Source organism: Scardinius erythrophthalmus (genome assembly GCF_964197995.2).
Source record: "Scardinius erythrophthalmus genome assembly, chromosome: 1".
NCBI classification, from domain to species: domain Eukaryota; kingdom Metazoa; phylum Chordata; class Actinopteri; order Cypriniformes; family Leuciscidae; genus Scardinius; species Scardinius erythrophthalmus.
This window is the reverse complement of record NC_138221.1, coordinates 49,110,827-49,119,577: the sequence shown is the minus strand read 5'-3', so window position 1 is coordinate 49,119,577 and position 8,751 is coordinate 49,110,827.

Genomic DNA, 8,751 nt, shown 5'->3' with positions numbered 1-8,751 from the left:
ATTTTCGCCAGTTCTGACGCGTGTGCAAAGTTTCGTGAGTTTTCGAGCATGTTTAGGCCCTCAAAAATGCAATTAAATGCGGAGAAGAAGAATAATAATAATAATAATAATAATAATAAACAGAGCAATTCCAAGAGGGTCCTCACACCATCGGTGCTCGGGCCCTAATAATAAACAGAGCAATTCCAAGAGGGTCCTCACACCATCGGTGCTCGGGCCCTAATAATAATAATAATAAACAGAGCAATTCCAAGAGGGTCCTCACACCATCGGTGCTCGGGCCCTAATTAAAGCTGCAAGCAGCGATGAAAAGGGCCCTCGCACCCCTGCCACCGCCACCCGGCACCTTTAGGAAAGGCCTTAAGATTACACTCACCAAATTTGAAGAGGATCAGATCAAAACTGTAGGAGTTTGTTAAAGTACAACATCAGGAAATGGCAAAAACTGCCCAAAATCTGACAGGAAGTTCAAAATAACTGACTTCCTGTTGTGTTTAGGGCTATGCTCCAAGAGACTTTTTTGTAGGTATTGGGTCTTTACATGTGTGTACCAAATTTCATACCTGTACGTGAAACGTCGAGCCGGGGCAAAATGTAGGGGCAATAAGTAAGCCATTTTGCCCCACCCAATTTTTAAAACCACATCACACGTAAATTGTCACCACTTCTGAAGCGTGTGCAAAGTTTCATGATTTTTCGAGCACGTTTTGTATTTGCCACACTTCCTGCTACCAGCAGGTGGTGCTATTGCTATAATCATAATGAGCATTGGCATGTGTTCAGGACAGGACTCTTATCAAACATGTGAAGTTTGTGGCAGATTGAAAATTGTATGCCTGAGTTACTGCAGGCTGTCTGTGGTTGCCTAGCAACATCAGAACTGCAAGCAACATTAATATTGAACTTATCTGATCATGCATATATCACCAAAAGGCCGAAATTGGGTGAACTAGTGCAAAAAATGCCCGTGCAAAATCAGTTTTTGTGTGTGTTTTTAGTAATTGTTGGTTTGGTGTGTGCTCATTGTTACAATTACACAGCAAAAGTTCAGTGACATTTTTATTTGTGCATGGTAAAAAGCACACAGTGAACTCCGAGAAAACGCTATGCTTGAGCAAACAGTTTGTGAATAGGCAACTACAAATGATGCCCGTGAAAGAGACTGTGAACGCATTGAATAGGATATGTTTAGTTGGTGAATAGCATAGGCTACTATTACACAGTAGCGACAACGTTAAGCGCACCAGAATGAAATATAATATTCAGAAGTAAACACTAACAGCATAGCTGACTTACAGATTCAGTTTACATCCACAAATGAATAAGCACCTCGATTCAGGGAGCAGTGCAAAGTGCCCGTGCAAAATCAGTTTTTGTGAGCTGATCGCCGTCAAAAAAGTTCAGGAGATATTTCTTGCGATGGCAATATGATCAAAAATAACTTTATATTGATTCAATGGATTAATAGCATTTAAAAAAAAAAAAAAAAAGTCATGAATTTATTGCATTTTTGGGAAAAAATAATCCGTTTTTATAATAAATCTTAAAAAATTCAAATCCAGATTTTGATTTTCAATGTTGTTATAACCTAAAGATGCTATGTGAAAGTTTGAAACAGAAAATAGTGGTTTTCACACATTTAGTGGTTATCTCACATTCGAGAGATATGCGAATAACACACAGACAGACAGACGGACGTTTCTGTAATTTATAGATAGATGGATTTATCACGTTCGGGAACCAAACTATAATATTCAGAAGTAAACAGTGTAGCTGACTGAGTGTTTATGTCAGAATGTTTATTTTTAAACCACAGCCTTCTTGGGGCTTCTTTGACCGATACAACTCTCTAATGTCAGAATGTTTATTTTTAAACCACAACCTTCTAAAAATGATATATTTAACGATATCTTTTGCATTTCTCATCCAAACAATGTCAAACTTGGCACTGCACTTACTCGTGCCCGTGGCAAGACACCTGTCGAGTTTGAAATCAATCGGACTAACGGTTCGAGAGATATGCGAGGAACAGACACACACACACACAGACAGACAGACAGACAGACGTTCCTGTAATTTATAGATAGATGTTTGTCAGGCCGCCGAGGGCACACCCTTCGACGAAAACTCTAGATCTTCGCAATTTAACGTCACAAAGGCCTTAAGATTACACTCACCAAATTTGAAGAGTATCAGATCAAATCTGTAGGAGGAGTTCGTTAAAGTACAACATCAGGAAATTACGAAAAATGCCCAAAATCCAGGAGGAAGTTCAAAATAGCTCACTTCCTGTTGTGTTTAGGGCTATGCTCCAAGAGACTTTTCTGTAGGTATTGGGTCATTACATGTATGTACCAAATTTCATACCTGTACGTGAAACCAGGAGCCGGGGCAAAATGTGGGGGCAATAATTTACCGAATTTGCCCCCCACAATTCTGAAAACCATATCACACGTAAATTTTCACCACTTCTGAAGCGTGTGCAAAGTTTCATGAGTTTTCGAGCATGTTTAGGCCCTCTAAAAAGCGATTCACTTTGGAGAAGAAGAATAATAATAAACGGAGCAAAAACAATAGGGTCCTCTCACCATCGGTGCTCGGGCCCTAATTAAAGCTGCAAGCAGCGATGAAAGGGCCCTCGCACCCGTGCCATCAACACTCGGTGGCTTTAGGAAGACAGAACATGGTTGGGCAATGTACATTTAAGGAGGTATATATAGTAAGAGTATGTCAAAGTCAGTTACAAAATGTTTTGTATAATGGTGATAATAGCATGCTTCATGACTCAGCTAAGTGTTGCTAGCATGTTTAGTATGTTTCTAGCATGCTTAGTACACAATAATTATGTTGTTAGTACTGCATTACTGTGTTAACCATGTCAGTTTCTGTTGCCAGTAGTTGGGGCTATGTCTATATCTGAATATTGCTATGTAGATGTGTTCAGTGCAGGACTTTTATCAAACATGTGAAGTTTGGGGCAGATTGGACATTGTATGCTTGAGTTACAACAACTTCCTTTAGCATTTCTAGCATGTTTTATGATGTTTCTAGCATTTTACATATTGATTTTGGGGTAGATTGGACATTGCATTCCTGAGTTACAGCAAATTCATATTTAATTGCAGTAATATCATGCTTTAGCACTTAGCTAAGTGTTTGCTAGTATGTTTTAGCATGTCTCTAGTATGTTGGTAGGATATTTAGCACCTACTGGCATTTTTTTATATGTTATTAGGAGTCCAGAACAGTGTTAAACGTCACTTCCTTTTGCCAGCAGGCGGCGCTATGACTATAACTGAATATGAGCATGGACATGTGTTCAAAAGATAACTCTTATCAAACGTGTGAAGTTTGGGGTAGATTGGACATTTTATGCTTAAGTTACAACAACTTCCTTGAGCTTTTATAGCATGCTTTAGAACTTAGCTAAGTGTTGCTAGCATGTTTCTTCCATGTTACATATTAAGTTTTGGGTAGATTGAACATCCCATGCCTGTGTTACAACAAATTCCCATTTAATTGCAGTAATATCATGATTTAGCACTTATCTAAGTGATTGATAACATGTTTTAGCATGTTTCTAGTATGTTGTTAGCATGTTTAGCACATGCTGGCACTTTTTTATATGTTATTAGGAGTCCACAACAGTGTTTAACATGTCACTTCCTGTTGCCAGCAGGTGGCGCTATGACTGTAACTGAATATGAGCATGGTCATGTGTTCAGGACAGAACGCTTATCAAAAGTGTGAAGTTTGGGGCAGATTGGACATTGCCTTCTTGAGTAACAACAACATCCTGTTTCATTGAATTAGCATGCTTTAGCACTCAGCTAAGTTTTGCTAGCATGTTTTAACATGTTTCTAGCATGTTTAGAAGTCAATGGCATTTTTAACATGTTGCTAGAACGGCATCAACGTGTTAAACATGACACTTCCTGTTACCAGTAGGTGGCGCTATTACTATAACTGAATATTCTCATGTAGATGTGTTCAGGCCATGACTCTTATCAAACGTGTGAAGTTTGGGGCAGATTTGACATTCCGTGCCTGAGTTACAGCAAATTCCTATTTAATTGCAGTAATAGCATGCTTTAGCACTAAGCTAAGTGTTTGCTAGCATGTTTTAGCATGTGTCTAGTATGTTGTTAGCATGTTTAGCACTTGCTGGCACTTTTTTATGTTATCAGGAGTTCACAACAGTGTTAAACATGTCACTTCCTGTTGCCAGCAGGTGGCGCTATGACTGTAACTGAATATGAGCATGGTCATGTGTTCAGGACAGAACGCTTATCAAAAGTCTGAAGTTTGGGGCAGATTGGACATTGCCTTCTTGAGTAACAACAACATCCTGTTTCATTGAATTAGCATGCTTTAGCACTCAGCTAAGTTTTGCTAGCATGTTTAAACATGTTTCTAGCATGTTTAGAAGTCAATGGCATTTTTAACATGTTGCTAGAACGGCATCAACGTGTTAAACATGACACTTCCTGTTACCAGTAGGTGGCGCTATTACTATAACTGAATATTCTCATGTAGATGTGTTCAGGCCATGACTCTTATCAAACGTGTGAAGTTTGGGGCAGATTGGACATTCCGTGCCTGAGTTACAGCAAATTCCTATTTAATTGCAGTAATAGCATGCTTTAGCACTAAGCTAAGTGTTTGCTAGCATGTTTTAGCATGTGTCTAGTATGTTGTTAGCATGTTTAGCACTTGCTAGCACTTTTTTATATGTTATCAGGAGTTCACAACAGTGTTAAACATGTCACTTCCTGTTGCCAGCAGGTGGCGCTATGACTGTAACTGAATATGAGCATGGTCATGTGTTCAGGACAGAACGCTTATCAAAAGTGTGAAGTTTGGGGCAGATTGGACATTGCCTTCTTGAGTAACAACAACATCCTGTTTCATTGAATTAGCATGCTTTAGCACTCAGCTACGTTTTGCTAGCATGTTTTAACATGTTTCTAGCATGTTTAGAAGTCAATGGCATTTTTAACATGTTGCTAGAACGGCATCAACGTGTTAAACATGTCACTTCCTGTTGCCAGCAGGTGGCGCTATGACTGTAACTGAATATGAGCATGGTCATGTGTTCAGGACAGAACGCTTATCAAAAGTCTGAAGTTTGGGGCAGATTGGACATTCCATGCCTGAGTTACAGCAACTTCCTGTTTCATGGCGAAACATCAAAATTTGTCAGGCCGCCGAGGACCCGCCCTTCGACGAAAACTCAAGATCTTCGCAATTTAACGTCGCAAAGGCCTTAAGATTACACTCACCAAATTTGAAGATGATCAGATTAAAACTGTAGGAGGAGTTCGTTAAAGTACGAGGCCTGAAAATGGCAAAAACTGCACAAAAATCTGAGAGGAAGTTGAAAATGGCTGACTTCCTGTTGTGTTTAGGGCTACGCTCCAAGAGACTTTTTTGTAGGTATTAGGTCCTTACATGTATGTACCGAATTTCGTACACGTACGTGGAACATAGCGGGAGGCGCACTCCGTTGAACTTTTATAGGTGGCGCTATCGAGCCATTTTGCCCCGCCCAATTCTGAAACCTATATCAGATGTAAATTTTCGCCAGTTCTGACGCGTGTGCAAAGTTTCGTGAGTTTTCGAGCATGTTTAGGCCCTCAAAAATGCGATTAAATTAACTAGTGCAAAAAATGCCCGTGCAAAATCAGTTTTTGTGTGTGTTTTTAGTAATTGTTGGTTTGGTGTGTGCTCATTGTTACAATTACACAGCAAAAGTTCAGTGACATTTTTATTTGTGCATGGTAAAAAGCACACAGTGAACTCCGAGAAAACGCTATGCTTGAGCAAACAGTTTGTGAATAGGCAACTACAAATGATGCCCGTGAAAGAGACTGTGAACGCATTGAATAGGATATGTTTAGTTGGTGAATAGCATAGGCTATTATTACACAGTAGCGACAACGTTAAGCGCACCAGAATGAAATATAATATTCAGAAGTAAACACTAACAGCATAGCTGACATACAGATTCAGTTTACATCCACAAATGAATAAGCACCTCGATTCAGGGAGCAGTGCAAAGTGCCCGTGCAAAATCAGTTTTTGTGAGCTGATCGCCGTCAAAAAAGTTCAGGAGATATTTCTTGCGATGGCAATATGATCAAAAATAACTTTATATTGATTCAATGGATTAATAGCATTTTGAAAAAAAAAAAAAAAAGTCATGAATTTATTGCATTTTTGGGAAAAAATAATCCGTTTTTATAATAAATCTTAAAAAATTCAAATCCAGATTTTGATTTTCAATGTTGTTATAACCTAAAGATTCTATGTGAAAGTTTGAAACAGAAAATAGTGGTTTTCACACATTTAGTGGTTATCTCACATTCGAGAGATATGCGAATAACACACAGACAGACAGACGGACGTTTCTGTAATTTATAGATAGATGGATTTATCACGTTCGGGAACCAAACTATAATATTCAGAAGTAAACAGTGTAGCTGACTGAGTGTTTATGTCAGAATGTTTATTTTTAAACCACAGCCTTCTTGGGGCTTCTTTGACCGATACAACTCTCTAATGTCAGAATGTTTATTTTTAAACCACAACCTTCTAAAAATGATATATTTAACGATATCTTTTGCATTTCTCATCCAAACAATGTCAAACTTGGCACTGCACTTACTCGTGCCCGTGGCGAGACACCTGTCGAGTTTGAAATCAATCGGACTAACGGTTCGAGAGATATGCGAGGAACAGACACACACACACACAGACAGACAGACGTTCCTGTAATTTATAGATAGATGTTTGTCAGGCCGCCGAGGGCACACCCTTCGACGAAAACTCTAGATCTTCGCAATTTAACGTCACAAAGGCCTTAAGATTACACTCACCAAATTTGAAGAGTATCGGATCAAATCTGTAGGAGGAGTTCGTTAAAGTACAACATCAGGAAATTACGAAAAATGCCCAAAATCCAGGAGGAAGTTCAAAATAGCTCACTTCCTGTTGTGTTTAGGGCTATGCTCCAAGAGACTTTTCTGTAGGTATTGGGTCATTACATGTATGTACCAAATTTCATACCTGTACGTGAAACCAGGAGCCGGGGCAAAATGTGGGGGCAATAATTTACCGAATTTGCCCCCCCCAATTCTGAAAACCATATCACACGTAAATTTTCACCACTTCTGAAGCGTGTGCAAAGTTTCATGAGTTTTCGAGCATGTTTAGGCCCTCTAAAAAGCGATTCACTTTGGAGAAGAAGAATAATAATAAACGGAGCAAAAACAATAGGGTCCTCTCACCATCGGTGCTCGGGCCCTAATAATAATAATAATAAACAGAGCAATTCCAAGAGGGTCCTCACACCATCGGTGCTCGGGCCCTAAAAATAAGGTACACTGTACAAAAGTGTTTAAGGACAGTTGTCAAACAAAAACCAAATATTATACCGGTAGGGGTCCGTGTAACGCTTCACAATTCAGTTTTCAGACCATACAATGCAAATGCAAAAATGAAAAATTGAAACCAGACATTCATTTTTCTTGTTTTTCCAGTACATTATCAATGGATATTTGCCTTTTTCTCCCCTTTTTTCAATTTAACTTTTGCTAAATTGTGACTTCAGAAACAAACATTTGAATAAATGAAATCTAACCGATTTTCTATTTTTCCATTTTTTCGTCTTGTAATTTGTGCCGTGGGCGGTACCATTAGCACGGGGGTGTGGCCGTGGACTACCTTAGTCTTTACTATCATTTCATTGATGTAACTGCTTTATTTACACTGCATGCACGTTTGAGGAGAAGTTTAAAAGACAAAACACGGGACGACATTTTTCACCCGAAGTGCCATCATTTTTATTATTAATAGTCTGTGCTAAATTATAAGGCAGTCTCGGATCGGCCATCGGGAGCAGCTGGGAAAAGTGAAATCCCGGTGGCCTGGGTACGATTTGGCACATTGCCCTTGTTTGTATTTACCTATTCATTCTTACTTTATTTTATTAATATATAGCTATATCCTTGTTGTTGTTCATTTTACATGGTACAGTAGCCGAGGCAGCCACAACCACGAGATCCCAGACAGTTCATTTTCAGTGCAGCAGAACGGGGTTGGCTCGCGAGCAGCAGCGCTTTTCAAGATACTTCACGAGAATCTAGAATAACGATAAAAATTATAGCCTACTAAGCAAAAATATAGACCAAAATAAGCATATCCCCCCCCCCCCGCCCCACACAATTTTTTAAAGGTTTTTAGCTCTCGTTTGTATACAATATTTAATGTCTATAGTGTTGATTCATTATCAAATGGCGAATTTAATGTGCTCGAATAAATAAATAAAAAACAAGCTGGGCAATGTGCCAAACGTAGCAAGGTATTTATGTTTATTTATTGAAAATAAATAAATATTATTGCTTTTGATTTGCAGCACAGTTAGCTAGCCTAGTATCGCCTCTTGCTCATATCCCGGCGAACTGCTTCTATTGTAATGAACAGACTAGAGTTCTACAACTGTGCTAGATTTAAGGGCATTTTACGGGAACGAGAAGCGGTGTAGAGCTAAAGCACACAGAAGCTCAAGCGGATGCCGTGGTAACGAACAATGCCCGCTATAGTGAAAACATCTGCATCTTTATTGTATTGTAGGCTATTACAAACGAGAGCTAAAAACCTAACAAAAAAAAAGAAACTTTTTTTTTCTATATTTTCGCTTGGTAGTATTTTTATTAATAAGGTCAATACAAACCGGTAGGTAGGGCAATG